This window comes from Trachypithecus francoisi, unplaced genomic scaffold, assembly GCF_009764315.1.
Source record: "Trachypithecus francoisi isolate TF-2019V2 unplaced genomic scaffold, Tfra_2.0 Lachesis_group2, whole genome shotgun sequence".
NCBI classification, from domain to species: Eukaryota; Metazoa; Chordata; class Mammalia; order Primates; family Cercopithecidae; genus Trachypithecus; species Trachypithecus francoisi.
This window is the reverse complement of record NW_022681465.1, coordinates 79,091,593-79,115,324: the sequence shown is the minus strand read 5'-3', so window position 1 is coordinate 79,115,324 and position 23,732 is coordinate 79,091,593.

Here is a 23,732-nt window from a genome sequence, read left to right as displayed (position 1 = left end):
CTTTATACTGGTTCTTCAGTTATACAAAAATAATTTTCTCCTGGAGTTATTGTGAAGATTAAATGATCTAATGTATGTAAAGTGTCTAAAATTGTACCTGGCACAGATAAACTCTCAATAAATGCAGTGGTTAATATCATTATAATATTAATTATATCATCAATATAAAAATATGAAATCAAAAATATCATCATATCATCATGATATGATATCCATTGGTACTAAGATCTGAGTAAAACATGGTCCATACCAGCTGGGGGCTTATAATTCATCAAAACTAATGACAGACCAAAATAGTGCAATAAGTACTGTGGTTCAGTAGTGGGTTTTTTTTGGCCAGGTAAAAATAGATGGTTTGAAGGACTTGCTTTCTGAACAAGAAGGGCTGTTAAGAAGAAAACAAAGATAAAATTTTGAGGAAAAAGGAAGCTGAAATTTTCTTTTTTGGGGTGGTAAAGAAAGAAAATTATTGTTAAGGACTATCCACTAAAGGCTGTCAAAAATTGAAGTGTCTTTTCTTTAAAAAGGTCCAGATAGAGGTAACACTACATGCACAGTACTGCATGCAAGTTTTGTTTTTGTTTTTTTAAAGTATGTATTCTGGAATCCAGTTTTTCTTATATTTTATTAGTTTTAAAGCATGATGGTGAATCCTTTTCCAAATTCTACTGGTTAGAATTTAGGAACTGAGAAACGGCTAAGAGAAACCTTACACCTCCACGAAAGACATATTAAGTAGGCAAAAAGCTAAAGTGCATCTCACAGCTCAGTCTGGGCATGGACCATGACTCTTAATGGCACTTTGCAAAAAGAAACAGAACATTTTTTCCTGTACTGGGCTCCCTGCCAGGCTGCAGAGAGCATTTGTACATTAGTGTGTGGGCATAAACCAAAAAGCCATTTTCATGAGCAGAAAGGTAATGTAATGTGACTAGATTCTTGGGATCCTGACAGCTGAGCCTGTGTTCCAGGTCCTCCTTGCAGTTACAAGGATACACAGCAAGCTTGAAAATGTGCTAGGGACCAGTTTGGTCATTCTTTAAAGGGCAGATCATGTCAATGTTTTATTAATGAACTGAGAAGCCCTCTATCTACTGGAGCCTGCTTAGGGCACTCCTCATACCCTTTCCATATCTTTAGAGAAGATAGAAAGTTAATTTTAAATTGGACCTTGACAAGGAAGACATTCTGGCAGACCTTATTGTTCCCTTTAGATGAGCCTTTGTGATGAGAAAATTGTCATCACCTCTCACCAAAAACTTAAAATTGTGTCTCCAGTGAAATGGAGACCAAATTGAAGATTTTCTTTGACATTTGATTATATTTCAAATTATTTATTATCTAATGGAACACATTGAGTTTATTTATTTATTTATTTTTGCCATCTAAGTTTCCATCATAATTTCTAATTAAAAATGAGAAGGGAAAATTTCACTGTCCTCCTCATAACATCTCCACAATTATAGAATAAAATATAATAGGATCACCCTATTTGCATATTTATTCTCTTTTCTTCCTATTCTTTTAGAGCCCTAATTAGAAAAAAAAAATTGACTGGTTGTCAAACTCATGCTTTCATGAATGCATTCATTTAGTCAACAAATATTTGTGAAGTACATATCCTTGAGAACAGGAGAAGATGATCACACAGGCCACTCTGTCCTGTGTGTTTATGTCTATGTGTGTCCTTATGCAGGGCTGAAGTGATATAAGCAAACCACCATATTCTTCAGTGTTTCTGTAATCTCTGTCTCCAGCAAGGTCATTTATTCCACAAATATTGTTGAACTTCTATGATGTTCTAGGCACTGTTTCAGTCACTGGGGCTGAAGCAAAAGCAAAGTCCTTGCCCTCTTGGTGCTTACACTCCAGGAGAGGGGAGGAGGTAGAAAAACAATAGCTGAATAACGAAACATAATGTAATAAATCAGATGGTGAAAGTGCTAAGGAGAAAATTAAAGCAGGATAAAAGGAAAAGATGATGAAAGAAACCCAATTTTAGAATGGCTGTCCAGAGAAGGTGACATAGAATGAAGTGTTGAATGGAAGAATCCTTGTCCATCTTCAGAAATTACCTGAGGAGATGACTAGCAGGGTTATGCATGGCATGGCTACACCTTTGTCTGAGTTTTTAAGGGATTCATTTGAGCAATGGATTCAACTAGTGCACAGCAATATTCAGCACAGGCTGCTCACAGTGGCTCACACCTGTAATCCCAGCATTTTGGGAGGCTGAGGTGAGTGGATCACCTGAGGTCACGAGTTCGAGAACAGCCTGGCCAACATGATGAAACCCCGTCTCTACTAAAAATACAAAAATGTGCCAGGTGTGGTGGTGGGCGACTATAGTCCCAGCTACTTTGGGAGGCTGAGACAGGAGAATCACTTGAACCCAGGAGGCGGATGTTGCAGTGAGCCAAGATTGTACCACTGTACTCCAACCTGGGTGACAGAGCGAGACTGCCTCAAAAAAAAAAAAAAAAAAAAAATTCAGCACAGCGGTCAGTTCTTCCATCCAAGAGTTGAATGTGAACTCTGTTTGGGGAAGAAATAATGTGCTAACCAGAGGAAACAGGCCCTGGCAGCCTGCATAGTCAAATGGGGACAGAGTGAGGCTGTGTACACTTTCCAGAGGAGAATGTCATTCTTGTGAATTTCTAGTCTCTTCCAAACACAATTTAAACTCATTTATTATCTCAGTCTCCTTATTCAAAGCTGTGAGAAGGGAACATGTCAAGATAGCTATGGAACAAGATAATGGGTGTAAAATGACAAAAAACAGGAAACCTCTTCCTGAACGATTCTAAGTATTGTCACAAAGAAAGGAGAGTCAGTCAAGCATAGAAAAGGCAACTAAAACTGTAATTCAACATTTATGAAACGATTTATTAACTTTGCCTAGGTAAGGATTCTGGTGAGATATTGGCAGACACAACAGACAATTAACGGCTTAGTAGGGTCGAGGAGTGGATACAATGGATTGAGGAAATGAGAGTTTTAAGTGACCTACTTTTCTTGCTTAGTGATTAGCTTGGAGATGCCTGCATTTACACAATCATCATCTTTACTATGAAAAAGTAGAAAAGACTTTTAATAACAGATAATAATCAGTGTTCTACTCTATTAAGTATTTTATATAATATATATTTTACATAACATTTGTGACTGCTCTCTAGAGGATATAAAATTATAGTTTTATTTTCTTTGATGAGATTGAGGGAGAATAATTGCATATTTCATGAGGTACAGAAACAATATAATTCTCACCCTAACAAAACAGACCCTATCCCAGAAGACAAGCTGATAAGGGTGGTTACACCTATTGTGGTATTCTCTAATTTCCTTGTGATTTTGCTTAATTTTCTGATTGCTTGAATATATGTATAATTTGTTCCCAAATTCAATGAGAAACTGAGTATCAGAAATAATTTGTAGGGTTTCCAACAGAGACATAAATTCTATAAATTCTAATGAATCACTTTTATTCGATTGCTTCCATTAAACCAGTTTTTTTGTTTTTTGTTTTTTGTTTTTTAACATACCGGGAATTGTGTGCAATTCTTTTTGCTTTTAAATTGTCTGGATTTTATAAAATGTCTGCTATAAATATATATTGGTTGTATTATTTATAAACTTTATGTTAAAAACAATAAAATTTTTTCATATAGTTATTCAAATTAGTTTTCAATTGACTTGTTTCTGATGCTTCAAGTTCAAACTCTTAGGTCTACAACTCATTCTGTAATTGAAAGCTGAGTCATTTAAATAATTGAAGAGAATTCTCTTTTTTATTTTTTCAAGTTTCTTCTGTCTTCTTTTCTGGAGGTTTAGGATTTTCATCTCCATCTAACCTGCCTTCTGCCACATTAGTCATTTCCTGCCACATCCTGGCCAGTCACTATTGAGTGAGAAACAGTTTTTTTGTGATGCCTAATCCTGAATGAAGAGCTATGGTGCTACTTACTTAGAAAATCTATTAGTGTAGCTTAAGATAATAGTAATTTTTAATAACACTTGTTTCACCGAGGTGCTTTATGTTAAAGTTCCAGTTGACCTAGACCCTTGCATTTTATTTACACCTACTGGACTAAGTTATCCACCCCACTCCCCCGACCCCAAAGTTGTGCTAAGCAATTGGTTTTTCAGTCATAATTAAGGCATTATAATTGTTTATGAATATTATATATTAATTTGTTAGGTCACCCCACATCATCAGGTAGCAAATTATGTTAACATGTCATTGCTGGGCCAGGTGAGGTGGCTCATGCGTGCTCATGCGTGTAATTCCAGCAGTTTGGGGGGGCCGAGGTGGCCAGGTCGCCTGAGGTGAGGAGTTCAAGACCAGCCTGGTCAACATGGAGAAGCCCCCCCATCTCTACTAAGAATACAAAAATTAGCTAGACATGGTGTTGTGCACCTGTAATCCCAGCTACTCCAGAGGCTGAGGCAGGAGAATTGTTGAAGTAGGAGATGGAGGTTGCAGTGAGTCGAGATCACACTACTACACTCCAGCCTGGGTAACAGAGCAAGACTTCATCTAAAATATATATTATATATGTATGTAATTGCTGACTCTTTTAGCTAAAATAGTTGCCATTTCCCTTATATCCAAGGTACTATTTATAAGTATACCCATACACTCTTGCACAAGTAATTGATTACTTGATATTAATTGACATTAAATAGATCAGTATCAAGACAAAATTATTGTGGCATGTTTTTACAGACCTAATTTCAGACTCATAATGGTTTATTAAATAAAATATTTTTGGTAAAATATTTAAACACTTACTAATGATTGCCCTTGGAATTGTTATAACAACCTTAAAAATAGGTAGTGAAGCATACTGGCCTCCTTTCCTCTGAGAAAATCAAAGCACCAAGAGCGTAAAGTTAGTCCCAAATCCTGGTGAAAAAGCAGATTCTTAACCTCTGCCATTCCTATTTGTCAATGGTTCTTCTTCAACATTTCCAGCTTCCTTCTCTGTAAGATGAGCTTTATTGCTGTCAGATACCCTTTGGTTACTTTTCTTCTTATGTTGCTTCTATAAGTTGCCTTCTTTATCAGGCTCTTATAACTTTGGTTCCACTCCCATCCACTGCTCCTGAGTATTCTATAAAAAGACAAGGATGTCCATCCATTCTGAAAATGAAGTCTTGTTACATCTATTCACTTAGTTTTAGGAACCTAATACTTTACCATAAAACAAAGAACCCATCTTAATTTGGATTCAACCAGGGCTTTTGGTTAGAAATTGTAACATGCGAGGATTTGAGGGCGGAGCAAGATGGCCGAATAGGAACAGCTCCAGTCTCCAACTCCCAGCGCGAGTGACACAGAAGACCGGTGATTTCTGCATTTTCAACTGAGGTACTGGGGTCATCTCACTAGGGAGTGCCAGAAAATTGGTGCTGGTCAGCTGCTGCAGCCTGACCAGGGAGAGCTGAAGCAGGGCGAGGCATCGCCTCACCTGGAAGTGCAACGGGGAAGGGAATCCCTTTTCCTAGCCAGGGGAACTTAGACACACACCACCTGGAAAATCGGGTAACTTCCACCACAATACTGCGCTTTAAGCAAACAGGCACACCAGGAGAATATATCCCACACCTGGCCGGGAGGGTCCCACGCCCACGGAGCCTCCCTCACGGCTAACTCAGCAGTCTGCCGCGATCTATCCACAAGGCAGCAGCGAGGCTGGGGAGGGGTGCCCGCCATTGCTGAGGCTTAAGTAGGTAAACAAAGCTGCTGGGAAGCTCGAACTGGGTGGAGCTCACAGCAGCTCAAGGAAGCCTGCCTGTCTCTGTAGACTCCACCTCTGGGGACAGCCCACAGCTGAAGACCAACAGGGGAAGCAGCGGGGGCCTGTGCAGACGCGAACGACTCTGTCTGACAGGTTGGGGAGAGCCGTGGATCTCCCAACGCGGAGGTTGAGATCTGAGAACGGACAGACTGCCTGCTCAGGTGGGTCCCTGACCCCTGAGTAGCCTAGCTGGGAGACATCCCCCACTAGGGGCAGTCTGACACCCCACACCTCACAGGGTGGAGTACACCCCTGAGAGGAAGCTTCCAAAGTAAGAATCAGACAGGTACACTCGCTGTTCAGCAATATTCTATCTTCTGCAAACTCTGCTGCTGATACCCAGGCAAACAGGGTCTGGAGTGGACCTCAAGCAATCTCCAACAGACCAACAGACAGTCCTTCTGACTGTCAGACGGAAAACTATCAAACAGGAAGGACACCTATACCAAAACCCCATCAGTACGTCACCATCATCAAAGTCCAGAGACAGATAAAACCACAAAGATGGGGAAGAAGCAGGGCAGAAAAGCTGGAAATTCAAAAAATAAGAGCGCATCTCCCCCTGCAAAGGAGCGCAGCCCATCGCCAGCAACGGATCAAAGCTGGTCAGAGAATGACTTTGACGAGATGAGAGAAGAAGGCTTCAGTCCATCAAACCTCTCAGAGCTAAAGGAGGAATTACGTACCCAGCGCAAAGAAACTAAAAATCTTGAAAAAAAAGTGGAAGAATTGACAGCTAGACTAATTAATGCAGAGAAGATCATAAACGAAATGACAGAGATGAAAACCATGACACGAGAAATACGTGACAAATGCACAAGCTTCAGTAACCGACTCGATCAACTGGAAGAAAGAGTATCAGCGATTGAGGATCAAATGAATGAAATGAAGCGAGAAGAGAAACCAAAAGAAAAAAGAAGAAAAAGAAATGAACAAAGCCTGCAAGAAGTATGGGATTATGTAAAAAGACCAAATCTACATCTGATTGGGGTGCCTGAAAGTGAGGGGGAAAATGGAACCAAATTGGAAAACACTCTTCAGGATATCATCCAGGAGAACTTCCCCAACCTAGTAGGGCAGGCCGACATTCAAATTCAGGAAATACAGAGAACGCCACAAAGATACTCCTCCAGAAGAGCAACTCCAAGACACATAATTGCCAGATTCACCAAACTTGAAATGAGGAAAAAATCTTAAGGGCAGCCAGAGAGAAAGGTCGGGTTACCCACAAAGGGAAGCCCATCAGACTAACAGCAGACCTCTCGGCAGAAACTCTACAAGCCAGAAGAGAGTGGGAGCCAATATTCAACGTTCTTAAAGAAAAGAATTTTCAACCCAGAATTTCATATCCAGCCAAACTAAGTTTCATCAGTGAAGGAGAAATAAAATCCTTTACAGATAAGCAAATGCTTAGAGATTTTGTCACCACCGGGCCTTCCTTTCAAGAGACCCTGAAGGAAGCCCTAAACATGGAAAGGAACAACCAGTACCAGACATTGCAAAAACATGCCAAAATGTAAAGACCATCGAGGCTAGGAAGAAACTGCATCATTAACTAACGAGCAAAATAACCAGTTAATATCATAATGACAGGATCAAGTTCACACATAACAATATTAACCTTAAATGTCAATGGACTAAATGCTCCAATTAAAAGACACAGACTGGCAAACTGGATGAAGAGTCAAGACCCATCACTCTGCTGTATTCAGGAGACCCATCTCACATGCAGAGACATACATAGGCTCAAAATAAAGGGATGGAGGAAGATCTACCAAGCAAATGGAGAACAAAAAAAAGCAGGGGTTGCAATCCTAGTCTCTGATAAAACAGACTTTAAACCATCAAAGATCAAAAGAGACAAAGAAGGCCATTACATAATGGTAAAGGGATCAATTCAACAAGAAGAGCTAACTATCCTAAATCTATATGCACCCAATACAGGAACACCCAGATTCATAAAGCAAGTTCTTAGAGACTTACAAAGAGACTTAGACTGCCATACAATAATAATGGGAGACTTCAACACTCCACTGTCAACATTAGACAGATCAACGAGACAGAAAGTTAACAAGGATATCCAGGAATTGAACTCATCTCTGCACCAAGCGGACCTAATAGACATCTATAGAACTCTCCACCCCAAATCAACAGAATATACATTCTTCTCAGCACCACATCGCACTTATTCCAAAATTGACCACATAATTGGAAGTAAAGCACTCCTCAGCAAATGTACAAGAACAGAAATTATAACAAACTATCTCTCAGACCACAAGGCAATCAAACTAGAACTCAGGACTAAGAAACTCAATCAAAACCGCTCAACTACATGGAAGCTGAACAACCTGCTCCTGAATGACTACTGGGTACATAACAAAATGAAGGAAGAAATAAAGATGTTCTTTGAAACTAGTGAGAACAAAGATACAACATACCAGAATCTCTGGGACACATTGAAAGCAGTGTGTAGAGGGAAATTTATAGCACTAAATGCCCACAAGAGAAAGCTGGAAAGATCTAAAATTGACACTCTAACATCACAATTAAAAGAACTAGAGAGGCAAGAGCAAACACATTCAAAAGCTAGCAGAAGGCAAGAAATAACTAAGATCAGAGGAGAACTGAAGGAGATAGAGACACAAAAAACCCTCCAAAAAATCAATGAATCCAGGAGTTGGTTTTTTGAAAAGATCAACAAAATTGACAGACCGCTAGCAAGACTACTGAAGAAGAAAAGAGAGAGGAATCAAATAGATGCAATAAAAAATGATAAAGGGGATATCACCACCGACCCCACAGAAATACAAACTACCATCAGAGAATACTATAAATGTCTCTATGCAAATCAACTAGAAAATCTAGAAGAAATGGATAATTTCCTGGACACTTACACTCTCCCAAGACTAAACCGGGAAGAAGTTGAATCCCTGAATAGACCAATAGCAGGCTCTGAATTTGAGGCAACAATTAATAGCCGACCCACCAAAAAAGTCCAGGACCAGATGGATTCACAGCTGAATTCTACCAGAGGTACAAGGAGGAGCTGGTACCATTCCTTCTGAAACTATTCCAATCAATAGAAAAAGAGGGAATCCTCCCTAACTCATTTTATGAGGCCAACATCATCCTGATACCAAAGCCTGGCAGAGACACAACAAAAAAAGAGAATTTTAGACCAATATCCCTGATGAACATCGATGCAAAAATTCTCAAAAAATACTGGCAAACCGGATTCAGCAGCACATCAAAAAGCTTATCCACCATGATCAAGTGGGCTTCATCCCTGGGATGCAAGGCTGGTTCAACATTCGCAAATCAATAAATGTAATCCAGCATATAAACAGAACCAAAGACAAGAACCACATGATTATCTCAATAGATGCAGAAAAGGCTTTTGACAAAATTCAACAGCCTTCATGCTAAAAACGCTCAATAAATTTGGTATTGATGGAACGTACCTCAAAATAATAAGAGCTATTTATGACAAACCCACAGCTAATATCATACTGAATGGGAAAAAGCTGGAAAAATTCCCTTTGAAAACTGGCACAAGACAGGGATGCCCTCTCTCACCACTCCTATTCAACATAGTGTTGGAAGTTGTGGCTAGGGCAATCAGGCAAGAGAAAGAAATCAAGGGTATCCAGTTAGGAAAAGAAGAAGTCAAATTGTCCCTGTTGCAGATGACATGATTGTATATTTAGAAAACCCCATCGTCTCAGCCCAAAATCTCCTTAAGCTGATAAGCAACTTCAGAAAGTCTCAGGATACAAAATTAATGTGCAAAAATCACAAGCATTCTTATACACCAGTAACAGACAAGCAGAGAGCCAAATCAGGAATCAACTTCCATTCACAATTGCTTCAAAGAGAATAAAATACCTAGGAATCCAGCTTACAAGGGATGTCAAGGACCTCTTCAAGGAGAACTACAAACCACTGCTCAGTGAAATCAAAGAGGACACAAACAAATGGAAGAACATACCATGCTCATGGATAGGAAGAATCAATATCGTGAAAATGGCCATACTGCCCAAGGGTATTTATAGATTCAATGCCATCCCCATCAAGCTACCAATGACTTTCTTCACAGAATTGGAAAAAACTGCTTTAAAGTTCATATGGAACCAAAAAAGACCCCGCATTGCCAAGACAATCCTAAGTCAAAAGGACAAAGCTGGAGGCGTCACGCTACCTGACTTCAAACTATACTACAAGGCTACAGTAACCAAAACAGCATGGTACTGGTACCACAACAGAGATATAGACCAATGGAACAGAACAGAGTCCTCAGAAATAATACCACACATCTACAGCCATCTGATCTTTGACAAACCTGAGAGTAACAAGAAATGGGGAAAGGATTCCCTATTCATAAATGGTGCTGGGAAAATTGGCTAGCCATAAGTAGAAAGCTGAAACTGGATCCTTTCCTTACCCCTTATACGAAGATTAATTCAAGATGGATTAGAGACTTAAATGTTAGACCTAATACCATAAAAACCCTAGAAGAAAATCTAGGTAGTACCATTCAGGACATAGGCATGGGCAAGGACTTCTTGTCTAAAACACCAAAAGCAACGGCAGCAAAAGCCAAAATTGTCAAATGGGATCTAATTAAACTAAAGAGCTTCTGCACAGCAAAAGAAACTACCATCAGAGTGAACATGCAACCTACAGAATGGGAGAACATTTTTGCAATCTACTCATCTGACAAAGGGCTAATATCCAGAATCTACAAAGAACTCAAACAAATATACAAGAAAAAACAAACAACCCCATCAAAAAGTGGGCAAAGGATATGAACAGACATTTCTCAAAAGAAGACATTCATACAGCCAACGGACACATGAAAAAATGCTCATCATCTCTGGCCATCAGAGAAATGCAAATCAAAACCACAATGAGATACCATCTCACACCAGTTAGAATGGCAATCATTAAGAAGTCAGGAAACAACAGGTGTTGGAGAGGATGTGGAGAAATAGGAACACTTTTACACTGTTTGTGGGATTGTAAACTAGTTCAACCATTATGGAAAACAGTATGGCAATTCCTCAAGGATCTAGAACTAAATGTACCATATGATCCAGCCATCCCATTACTGGGTATATACCCAAAGGATTATAAATTATTCTACTTCAAAGACACATGCACACGTATGTTTATTGCAGCACTATTCACAATAGCAAAGACTTAGAATCAACCCAAATGTCCATCTGTGACAGACTGGATTAAGAAAATGTGTTACATATACACCATGGAATACTATGCAGCCATCAAAAAGGATGAGTTTGCGTCCTTTGTAGGGACATGGATGCAGCTGGAAACCATCATTCTTAGCAAACTATCACAAGAACAGAAAACCAAACACCGCATGTTCTCACTCATAGGTGGGAACTGAACAATGAGATCACTTGGACTTGGGAAGGGGCACATCACACACTGGGGCCTATCATGGGGAGGGGGGAGAAGGGGGGGGATTGCATTGGGGAGTTAGACATGATATAAATGATGAATTGATGGGTGCTGACGAGTTGATGGGTGCAGCACACCAACATGGTATAAGTATACATATGTAACAAACCTGCACGTTATGCACATGTACCCTAGAACTTAAAGTATAATAAAAAATAAATAAATAAATAAATAAATAAATATAAATAGATAAAACAAGATTTAATTATGAAGAAAAAAAGAAATTGTAACATGCAATCTGTGTCAAGTAATCTCAGACATAAAGAGGATTAAAAAAATATTTGGAGAGAGTCTAAACTGGAAATCTATTCATATAGGAAGATAATCAATAAACCAGGTTAGAAACCTAGAGAATGGGGGAATAAAGGGTCTACTGTCATCTAATGGAAGCATCATCCCAACAGATTTCAGCTTGGCATACCTGAGAGTTTCATTAGAAAAATTAGCTCATTGATAACAGGAATGAAAGGTGCTTCCAGCTGGTGCTACAGAAGAATGTTTACTCAATGCCTTCCTCCTTCCCTTCACTTATGTTGGGGGTCTTCAAAACCTTTCACCCCAAATCTTTATCCATAATCTCTGCATCTTACTTTTTCTCCAATCCCTTTCCTTATTTCTATACAAAAGTCATGGTAGGGAAAGTAGAATTGGAGGGTTAATTGTGCCAGGGAATCCAGGGCAGAAGCCACTATGCCATATTACAATCAGCTGAGGCATCTAAACCTGCATCTGCAGGGTCTCCTCTGTGTATGGAGACACAATCCATTTGTTAGATACCAGATTGCTGCCAACGGCATCCTCACCTGCACACTTGCATGAGAATGTGGCTCTTCACAGTGCCAGCTTGCCACTTCCTTCATAGAAGCAACATACACAGTGTTGAGGAAAGATATCAACTGTTAAAAACTAGTATTAATTTTGTATTAACTGAATGCACTAATTTCTTCTTTTGTATTTTGTCAGAGTTTTATGAATGAAGAAAAATTGATCATTGGGAAGCTACAAGTGTGTCAACTAAGGCTTGATAATCAGCGTGGTGAGTTAGAATAGCCAAAGATCGGGGGTAGAAGTAATTCTACTGGCTGGAGTTGCTGATATCTTTTATTTTTTGAGATAGATATTTTGTTTTCACCCACACTTGCTGTTTTTCTGGGGGTGTCTGTGTTCCTTTAGGGGCTCAGTTTTCTTGGTCCTCAATAAAAACAATTTGTATTCATTGGGATGTCACACATTTATAAAATAGACTCAGGAAAGTTTTTTAGATTGGGAATTTTGACTCATTTAACAATGCAAAATGAAGAAAACAGTGAAATATAATCCTTGATATTGAACCAGACAGGCAAAAAGTAAAAAATTTTTTGGAAGAGTTTCTTCAAAATGATAAACAATTACAAGTTTATAAAGAGTAAGTAATAAGAAATCTCGAGACTTAAGAAATGAATCCTTGCCACTTTCTGGGGTTTTAATTCCCCGTATTTTTTGTGTTTTAGATATATGAAGATTTTTGTATTCCCGCATTCCTTTATTTTAATGTTCTAACAATAGTTCTACTGGAGCATTAATTGAGGTACCAAAAATTGCACATATTTAATGTGTACAATTTGATGAGTTTGGATACATGCATATACCCATTAAACCATCACCACAACTCAAGTAATAAGCATATTCATCACCTCCCAAAATTTTTGTATATCCCTGTGTGTGGTGTGTACGTGGGTGTGTGGTAAGAAAACTTAATATGAGATCTACCTGAAACAAAATTTTAAGTGCATAATACAGTATTGTCAATGATAAGCACTATGCCGTACAGCAGATCTCTAGAAGTAATTTATCTTGCATAACTAAAACTTTATAGCAATGACAGACCAATGGTTCAGAATAAAGTGTACATAAATGAATTCACACGTATAAAGTCAACTGAATTTCAACAAGGGTGCCAAGAATACACGGTAAGGAAAATATAGTTTCTTCAACAAATGATACTGGGAAAACTGTATAGCCACATGCAAAAGAATAAAATCGTCCCCCTCTTTTACATCACATATGAAATAAACCCAAAATGGATTAAAGACTTAAACATGAGACCTGAAACTGTAAAACTCCTAGAACACATAGGAAAAAACTTCTTTATATCAATCTTGGCAAGAATGTCTTGGATTTCTTTGTTGCTTAACACCAAAAGCACAAGGAACAAAATTAAAAATAGAAAAGTGGGACTACATCAAAGTTAAAAAAACTTCTGCACAGTAAACAATTGACAAAATGAAAAAAACAAGCCTCAGAATAGGAAAAAATATTTGCAAACCATGTATCTGATAAGGGGTTCATATCAAAATATGCAAGGAATGGATATAACTCAATAGCAGAAAACAAATAATTCAATTAAACAGAAGGCAAAGGATCTGAAAAGACATTTTTAAAGAATTTATAAAAAGGCCAACAAGTATATGAAAAAATGTTCAACGTTGTTAATCATCACAGAAATCCAGATCAAAACCATAATGAAATATCACCTCATGCCAGTTAGGATGCCTGTTATGAAAACTCCTAAAAGATAACAAGTGTTGGTAAGGATGTGGAACAATTGGAACTGTTGTGCAATGTTGGTGGGAATATAATTAATATAGCTACTATGGAAAACAGTATGGAGGTTCCTTAAAAAATTTAAAAACTATCATATGATCCAGCAACCTATTTCTGGGTATATCTACCCAGAAGGATTGAAATTAGGATCCCAAAGAGATATCTGCACTTCCATATTTATTGTTGCATTATCTGCAATAGCTACATTATAGAAACAACCCAAATGTCCAATGACAGATGAATGGATAAAGAAAATGTGGTAATATATACAATAGAACATTATTCTACCATTAAAATAAAAGGAAATCCTGCTCTATAGGACAGTACAGACGAATCTGGAGTTCTGCATGAAGTCAGGGACCCCAAAAGGAGGGACCAGCTGAAACCATGGCAGAAGAACATAAATTGTGAAGATTTCATGAACATTTATTAGCTCCCCAAATTAATACTTTTATAATTTCTTATGCCTGTCTTTACTGCAGTCTCTGAACATTATTTGTGAAAATTTCATGGACATTTATCACCTCCCCAGTCAATACTCTTGTGATTTCCTATGCCTGTCTTTACTTTAATCTCTTAATCCCATCATCTTCATAAACTGAGGATGTATGTCACCTCAGGACCCTGTGATGGTTGCGTTAACTGCACAAATTGTTCGTAAGCATGTGTGTTTAAACAGTATGAAATCTGGGCACCTTGAAAAAAGAACAGGATAACAGTGATGTTCAGGGAAAAGAGCGATAACCATTAGGTCTGGCTTCCTGAGAGCTGGGTGGAACAGAGCCATATTTCTCTTCTTTCAAAAGCAAATAGGAGAAATATTGCTGAATTCTTTTTCTCGCAAGGAACAGCCCTGAGAAAGAGAATGCGTTCCTGGGGAGAGGTCTCTAAAATGGTCACTCTGGGAATGTCTGTCTTTTATGGTTGCAGATAAAGGATGAAATAAGCCCCAGTCTCTCATAGCACTCCCAGGCCTATTAGGATGAGGAAATTCCCGCCTAGTAAATTTTGGTCAGACCGTTGTCTGTTCTCAAACCCTGTCTCCTGATAAGATGTTATCAATGACAATGCGTGCCGGAAATTTCTTTAGCAATTTTAATTTCACCCTGGTCCTGTGATCTTGCCCTGCCTCCATTTGCCTTGTAATATTTTATTACTTTGTGAACCATGTGGACACTTAGGGAAATAGAAAATAACCTATGTGAAATAACATTGAATTATTGGGGGCAGGTTCCCCTGATACTGGAGGACAGTGTGTTAAGTGAAGTAAGCCAGTCGTGGAAGTACAAATACTGCATGAGTCCATGTATATGAGGTACCTAATGTAGTCAAACTCATAGAAACAGAGATTAGAATGGTGGTTATCAGGGGCTGAGGGAAGGGGGAAATGGGGATTTGTCCTCATTTCACTTTCAAACAAATGTTTTTCTTTTTCCTTGACTCAGACTTACTTAGCACTATTTTTAGGTGTATCTGCCAAAATCAGGGCCTACTTTAGATTTATAAAATAGATGAAGAGAGAAAGAAGAAATAAGCAACTCCTGGGAAATACTAAAGTGAATTTAATTTGATTCAGAGTGACAAAAGAGAAAAAGAGAGAGCCAGAGTATTGTATAATTCTTGAAGAGATTTTCTTGAAGAGAATTATCAGTTGGTTCTTTGCCCTGATACCCTGTTTAAGGAGTGTCTGAATAAACTGGCAAGTTTTAGAGAAACCTTATGTGTTGTTTCCATTAAAAAGATTACCAATTGTTAATTATCAACCTTTGAGCATGTAATTTCCATTTGTCTGACTAAATAAATCATTTGAGACCAAGTTTATTCCATGATATCATTTGTTCAAAAAAAAATTGAATTAGAACATCTTTGTCATTCTAAGCCTGGACAACGAGAGCAAAACTCTGTCTCAAAAAAAAAATAATTAAGTGTTTTAAGTTCTTGAAAACTTAGTTGATAAATATATCTTTATTTAGGATAAAATTTTAGTTTTTAAAGTTGATCCTTCGCCTTAGTACTTGCAAATTTAAGGATTTATAAGTTATATATTAATGGTCACAGTTTCAGACTATGGATACATTGAATGATTCCTCCCTTTATAAAAGTGAAGGAAAAAATGTAAAAGAATATTTGTGTTTGACACATATGTCTTAAGCCATCAGTCATGACTACACTGTGGTTACCCCCAGGCAAAACAAACAAACAGAAAAATCCCCAGCAATAAAACAATGTTTCTTTGGGTCATCCCCATCCTGTAGAATTACAAGTAGTAAATATTACAAGTAGCTCTATCTAAATATTCAAATTGTTTCCTCTGCCCTCCAAGGATGGGGACAGAGAAAGAGGAAGATCCTAGAATGAGTCACCAAATAAATTATTTCATATCCCAGCAGGAATCTAAGCTTTTAGTATACAAAGGCAGTGTATAAATATTGCAAGTACTACCTTCTAGCCAGAAGTTCACACTGTTGTCCAAAAAATGTCCACTCTGTCTCCATGGGAGGCAATAGGTGAGGCTAGGGAGAGCTCACTGCTTCCTGCCTCCCTCCCCAGAGGCTTCAGACTCCTTCTCTTTACCTCTCCCAACTCCAGATGTTCTATCATCCCCATTACTGTGGTGGGTTCCATGCTGGTCTTATACTTCGTGGAGTCATTACTCTTATTTATCACAGAACTGCCTATCACCATATCAAGAAGTAGAGTCTTTCATCTCCCTTTTCATTGTGCAGTGGATAGAGCCCCAAGAAGTCAGCTCATTAACTCAGGGTGGAATTTTAGTCTCGGTCCTCCAAGGCATTTGATTAGCAAATTCATCCCCATAATTTTTCTCTTTGGAAAGCTTTTGCTACATTCAGAATGCTGAAGAAACAATAAGAAATATAATCCAATAATATAGATAATTTTATTAAGTTAGTTTTGAAGATTGGTATTCTGAATAACAATTAGTTAATGTTAATTTGGGACTTTGAAATTCATGAAAGATGTGTTTAATTCTGATTTCTCTTGCTTATTCCTTGGAGACATTAATTTGAACAATGCAGTGGAAACAAATACACATGATCATTATAGTTATGTTCATTTTCTGCATAAATTACTTCTCTGATGAGAAAAGAGCCTCCTTTTTCCTTAAACAGTATACTCTTTTAGCATTCCTGTTTGGACTAATGATTCCCCCTAAGGCTTAAAAATAATTAATTTTCATTTTATCAAACTACTCTAATGTGATTATCTATTTTCTCAAGAATGAGGTTTTTCTTTTCTTGGCAGATATATATCACATTTAGCGGTTCTCCTAGCTGTTTTCTAAAGACACAAGAACACACATTTAGCAAGAAGAAATTACAAACAGTGTCCAATTGAATGCTTTCATTTACACAAACAGTTTCCCCACACTGCAAAGTCAAATGACATGTCTTAAAGAGAAAATAGAAATGTTGAAACTACAGAGTCACAGTACAAGTACACTTGGAACTGTTTTATTATTAAACCAGTGATGACATCTATACTTTCTTGACAAAATGGAAAGAAAGGATTCTGTTTGTCTATAATTTAAAATATATTAAACAAGTTTCATACCAAATGCACTTTCTAATAGATAGTCTTATCTTAAGGTTTCTTTCAGTTTGGGAAATAAAGGAGAAACATGGAGAACACCTTTGTAATTTTTTTCTCACCTCATCCACCTCTTTTTATCCAGTGAATGATAACAAAACATACAGAAAGGAAAAGGATCTAAAACATGGTTTTCAGTTTTTGGCTCAAAGTATGAGAGCCCTACATTATTGTAAGTTTGAGCATCACAAATTAAGGAAAAGAAATTTCTCATGAGATTTTAAATTGGAAGTGGTCTCTGAAGCAACAAGAATTGGGTAACATATCCTTATCTCCCAGTTTTCAAATAGATCTAATGGGACATCTGAAGAATCAAGTGTTCTGTAAATTGTTAGAAATTTTTGCAACATTGAGTTCATTTCCCACTGTATAGCCAGCCTATCATTTAGGTGTCATTGAACCTACTGCAAGCTCTAGTGATTGATATTTCAAATGGGTCTAAGATAATAAATCCATGCAATCTCCTGGTTATATTGTTTGATTCTGTGTTGAATGGTAAACAAGATAGATCTAGAGTGAAACATAAGATTTGAAAATTAGAGTAAGGGATGTACATTCACCTACTGGAGATGAACAGGCAAGAATAGCAAGGTGAAGAGTGGGTCACACTTGCTATTTGGAGGCATCTTAGAAACATCTTGGTAAAAAACGGATGCTATTAACAGTGAAGAAGGGAGGCAGAAAGAAGTACAATTCTTGGTGACAAAGTTAATCTGGTTAAGCTTTTCTCCTACATGCAAACTTCTGACTATTTAGTTGTATGATCCAATAAATTTTTTTGTTGCTTAATACATTTTGTGGTGCTTGCTCTGCTACTTGCAGATGATGCGTCTTTACTGTACACTGAGTTTAGCATCCTAGCTGGAGGATGCACTCCCAGGGTGAAGGTTTTATCCTTTTTCATTTGTTTGTAGGGCAACCCCATCCTATAAACTTCTACCTATTTAATCACTCCTGTATTACTGGAGAGGGTTGTTTTTTAAGTTTAGTAATATAGATGACATAACTCAGCTTACTAATTTTAATTAATGGCTTTAGCTAACATGCTTTTCTGATACTATTTTAGTAACTTTCAGGGGAATGTATATAAAATACATATCATATATAAGTATATAATTACAGAATAATATACATGATACAGTATGCAACATATACGTAATATAAAATACCTAATATGAATATGTTCTTTCTATATATAGACACATAAACACATGCAATTTTACTTGGATATAAACTGTTTTTCTTTTTTCTCAATCAACAATTACTAATCTTCCTATTTTCCAGGTACATGCATATCTTTAGTTCTTATAGATACTTAGTATTTAATTAGGAATATACATACATACATATATTATTTTGTATATTATTTTATATATTTGTATATTATTCTGAATATTAAATATATATATATTTATATTATTTTTCCATAAAGGACATTAGTGAGACAATTGGTGAAGTTTTGAATAAGGTTTGTAGATTAGAAATAATATTGTATGAATGTGGTATCCTGATTTTGTTGATTTTTACTATCATGTAAAAGAATGTCCGTTTTTGGAAATATATACTGAAATACTGAGGAATTAAAAGTTCTGCCTTAGGTTAGGAAATAGGGAACTGTCTCTTCCTTTATTTCTTCTCCTCATTCTTTTCTTCTCCACTTAAGAAGCTATCACTGTCTCTTCCAGACATGAAGCATGAGAAGAACATAATTAAGGGGACAACAAAGATTTTCTTAACTGGTACCTGTGTAATTTGCATTGGTGCTTTCTGGGCTTGGTGGTTTCAAGAAAGAATCAGTACTTTTATTGCTTCACTAGAAACCCTCTTTGGGACCATTTAATTGTATTTCTCAAGATGCTAGCCATGCATTTTCATCTAGCTGACCAATTCCATTTCTTTCTTCAGTCTCTGGGAATTCAGTACTTCAACCTATATACTAGGGTTATAACTCACTTCCAAGCAGTACTCTAGGGCAAGGTTCAATGTGATCTTCTGTGAGACTCAGATTTGGTCCTGGGAAATATGAATACATCCTTGGAACTGATAAATTTTAGAACCTAGAATGTTCACAGTGCAGCTATCTATCCTCATTCAGAGCATCTAGCATGTTTCTTTTCCAATTGAAACTTTTCAAGATATGGAATAGAGCTCAGGGCACAAAGTTCTTGCAAGTATCCTTTTAGTTGGCCCTTATTCCTTCTCTCCATGGTGGGGAGGTAAGAAGAAAATGCCCTGACACATTTTTTCCCAAATTAATTGCCTTCTTTGGACCTTTCAGTACTGTTTTTGAGATGAGTGCTTGATTTATGATCTCATAAAGAGTGTTCTGCCTTGTGTTTTACAAATACTGCATAAGATATCTACCATCTGTCACGGAAATGTGAGAATATTCACCATGTATTTTTTGTTTTTTGATGGTGTTTGGTCACCATAGCTAGAACTAAGATGGAAAAAAATTCACTTTAACATCCTGTTGTAAGCATCACAATAATTCTGATCTGAAAAAGCAGCAGAATCCACATGTTGAAGTTGTACATGTGTTGGAAGATGACCTAAAGCAGTTATTCTAAATTAACATACTTATTTTCAATATTTAATGCATAAATATTGTTTATATTATGTCTCTTGAGATAATGGTATTTGTTCTGTTTTTGTTGTTGTTTCTGATGCTGAAAATACTGCTTTATTAGTTTCTTTGAAACTTTCTCATTTACGAAAAGTTTACATGAATGCATACATTGATTAGATTTATATGCTCAAACGTATGTGAATGGCGGACTAAAATTACTATCCTTTTTAATTTATAAGCTGAAATATCACCAGAAATTTCTTATATTTATACTAAAGATTATTATAATCAATAATTATGATGTTATTGTTTAACAGATATTTTTCCCCTGGTATTAAGTTATAATTGACAAAAAATATATACGTTTGGATTATACAACATGATCTTTTTTTATATGTATACATTTTGAACTGATTAAATCAAAATGAATTAACATGTTCATTGCTTCAAATACTTTTAATTTTGGTAGTAACATTTACCATCTATTCTCTCAGCAATTTTCAAGTGTACAACACCTGCTTATTAACTATAGACATCATGCTTCACAATAGAATCCTAGAACATATTCATCCTATTGAACTGAAACTTTGTACTCTTTGACTAACATCTTTCATATCCTCGCCCTTCCCCTGCCCCAGCTCCTTGCAATCACTATTCTACTTTCTGCCTCTGTAAGTTCAGCCTTTTTAGTTTCCACATGTAAGTGAGATAATGCAGTGTTTTTCTTTCTGTGCCTGTCTTACTTCACTTAGTACAATATCCACTAGGTTGATTCATGTTGTCTCAATGGATAAGATTTCCTTCTTTTTCAGAAGAGTAGTTTTGTACTGTGTATCTATATCACATTTTTTAAATCCATTCATCTGTGCATGGACATTTAGGTTGTTTCCATGTCTTGGGTATGGTTAATAATGCTGCAGTGAACATGGGCGTACAGATATCTCTTTCACACCCAGATTTCGTTTTTAAAAATACATACCCAGAAATGTGATTGCTGGAGCTCATGGTAGTTCTATTTTTAACTTTTTTAGGAACTCCATACTGTTTTCTATAATGGCTGTACTAATTTATATTCCCACTAAAAATGTATAGTGTTTTTCTTTTCTCTACATCCTCTCCAACACTTATCTTTTATCTTTTTGACAACAGCTATTCTAACAGGTGTGAGATAATCTCTCATTGTGATTTTAATTTGTATTTCCCTGATGATTAGTGATGTTGAACATTTTTTCATATACTAGTTGGCCATTTGCCTGTCTTCTTTTGATAAATTTCTATTCAGATCCTCTGCTCATTTTTAAATTGGTTTGTTTTCTTTCAATGGAGTTGAGTTCCTTATATCTTTTCCATATTAACTCCTTATCAGATGAATAGTTTGCAAATGTTTTATACCATTCCATAAGTTGTGTCGTTCCTCCATTGATTGTTTTCATGTGAAACACAGATGAAGGCAGAGTCGCTGGTGAGCATCAGTAGGCAAAGATAAAAACTCAAAAGCATAGATCCAGAAGCACTGGAAAGGAAACCAATCAGAAAAATAAAATATTTGATCTGTTATAGATTATTTTTTTATTTTTGTTTTTAAATAATATAGATTCACAGGAAGTTGCCAAAATAGAACAGAGAGGATCTATGTACCCTTCATACACAGTTTCTCCATTGGTTCCATCTTATGTAACTATAGTACAATATCAAAATGGAACACTGAAATTGGAAAACATTGTATTTTATAACATATATAGATTCATTTCACAGCAATCAAGATTCAGAACTAGTCTATCATCACAAAGATCTATCTTGTGTTTCTCCTTTATAGTCATACCTACTATTCTATGCCCTCCCCACCCCCAATATCCCCAAATTCTGGCAACCACCAATTGGTTCTCTATCGCTGACTTACTGAGAATGTTACATAGGAATCATACAGTATGTGATCTGTTTTTTTTTTTTTTTTTTTTTTTTTTTTTTTTTTTAGATGGAGTCTCTATCTGTCTCCCAGGCTGGAGTGCAGAGGTGTGATGTCGACTCACTGCAACCTCCGCCTCCCGGGTTCACTCCATTCTCCTGTAGAGTAGCTGGGACTACAGGCGCCCGCCACAACACCCGGGTAATTTTTTGTGTTTTTGGTAGAGACGGGGTTTCACCATGTTAGCCAGCATAGTCTCAATCTCCTGACTTCGTGATCTGCCCGCCTCGGCCTCCCAAAGTGCTAGGATTACCGGCGTGAGCCACTGCGCCTGGCTAGTACGTGATCTTTCTATTTATTTTTTATTCAGTGTTGCTGATATCATGGTATTGATATACTACAATTTAACTATTCACCTCTTATAGTACAGTTTGGTGAGCTTTATATTTTTGGCTATTACAAATGAACTATTATTTTGTATAAGTTGTTGTAAAGACATAAGTTTTCATTGTTATGAGGCAAATGTCCAGTAGCGTGATTGATTGGTCTTACAGCAAATATATGTTTATTACTATAATAAGCTACCAAACTAATTTCCAGAGTAACGAGATTGCTTTACGTTCACATTGGCAATGTATGAGAAATTTCATTTCTTTACATCTTCACCAGAATTCAGTATTGTCACTTTTTAAATTTTTGTTGTTCTAATAGTGTGCAATAATATCTTATTACAGTTTTGGGTTGTATTTACTCAATGGCCAGTGTGATGTTTAAGATCTTTTCATGTACTGGTTTTTCATCTATACATTTTCTTTGGTGAAGTGTGTCTCCTTGCCTATTGATCATTTTCAATTTGAAATGTTATATTTTTAACTGTTGAGCATTGATAGCTTTCTATAGATTCTAAATATGAGTATTTTATCAGATACGTGTTTGCAAATATTTTCTCCAAGTCTGTAGACTGTTTTTTAAATCCTCTTAACTGGGTTTCTGCAAGGAAGACATTTTAAAATAATTTTTTGAATAAGTTCAATTTATCATCATATAGGAATGGCACTTTACTTCTGTGGTCTTCCAAGCAAAAACACATTACCCCATTCTGATCATGGAAACATACCCAATAAGTTCAAATTGGGAAACTTTCTATAAAATCTGTGACTTGTATCTTTCAATACTGTTGTGGCCTTCAGAAACAAGGAAAGTCTGTGAAACTGTTATAGTCAATGTGAATCTAAGAAAACATATACATCAAATATAATGTGTCCTGGATGGGATTCTGAACCAGAAAATTTAAAAACTCAGGAGATTCAAATAAAACATGGACTTGAATGAATAAGAATGCATCAATATCTGTTCATTATTATGACAAATGTATCATACTAATCAGAATGTTAATAATAAGAAAAATGAGGTGTGAGATATACACAAGAAACTCTCTGTACTATTTAGAAATAATTCTGTAAATCTAAAACTATTGTAAAAATTAAGAGTTCATTTGAAAAAATAGAAAAGTCACTGTAGTTTAAAGGTTAAATGAATTACTCAGTACTACAAAGGTAAGAAAACCAAGGGTTGGGATTTGAATACAAGACTGGAGAACTAGACCCTGTATGATTTAACCAGTATTCTATATGACAGATTTCATACAACTGTGTCCTTCTGTGACTCATGTAGAATCACAACTAACTGAATTCAAAAAACTAACAACACTACATTGCATGAATCTGCTTATCAAAAAGAGTGATTTTTATAACCATCTACAGTATAAACCTTTCGTTGTGCC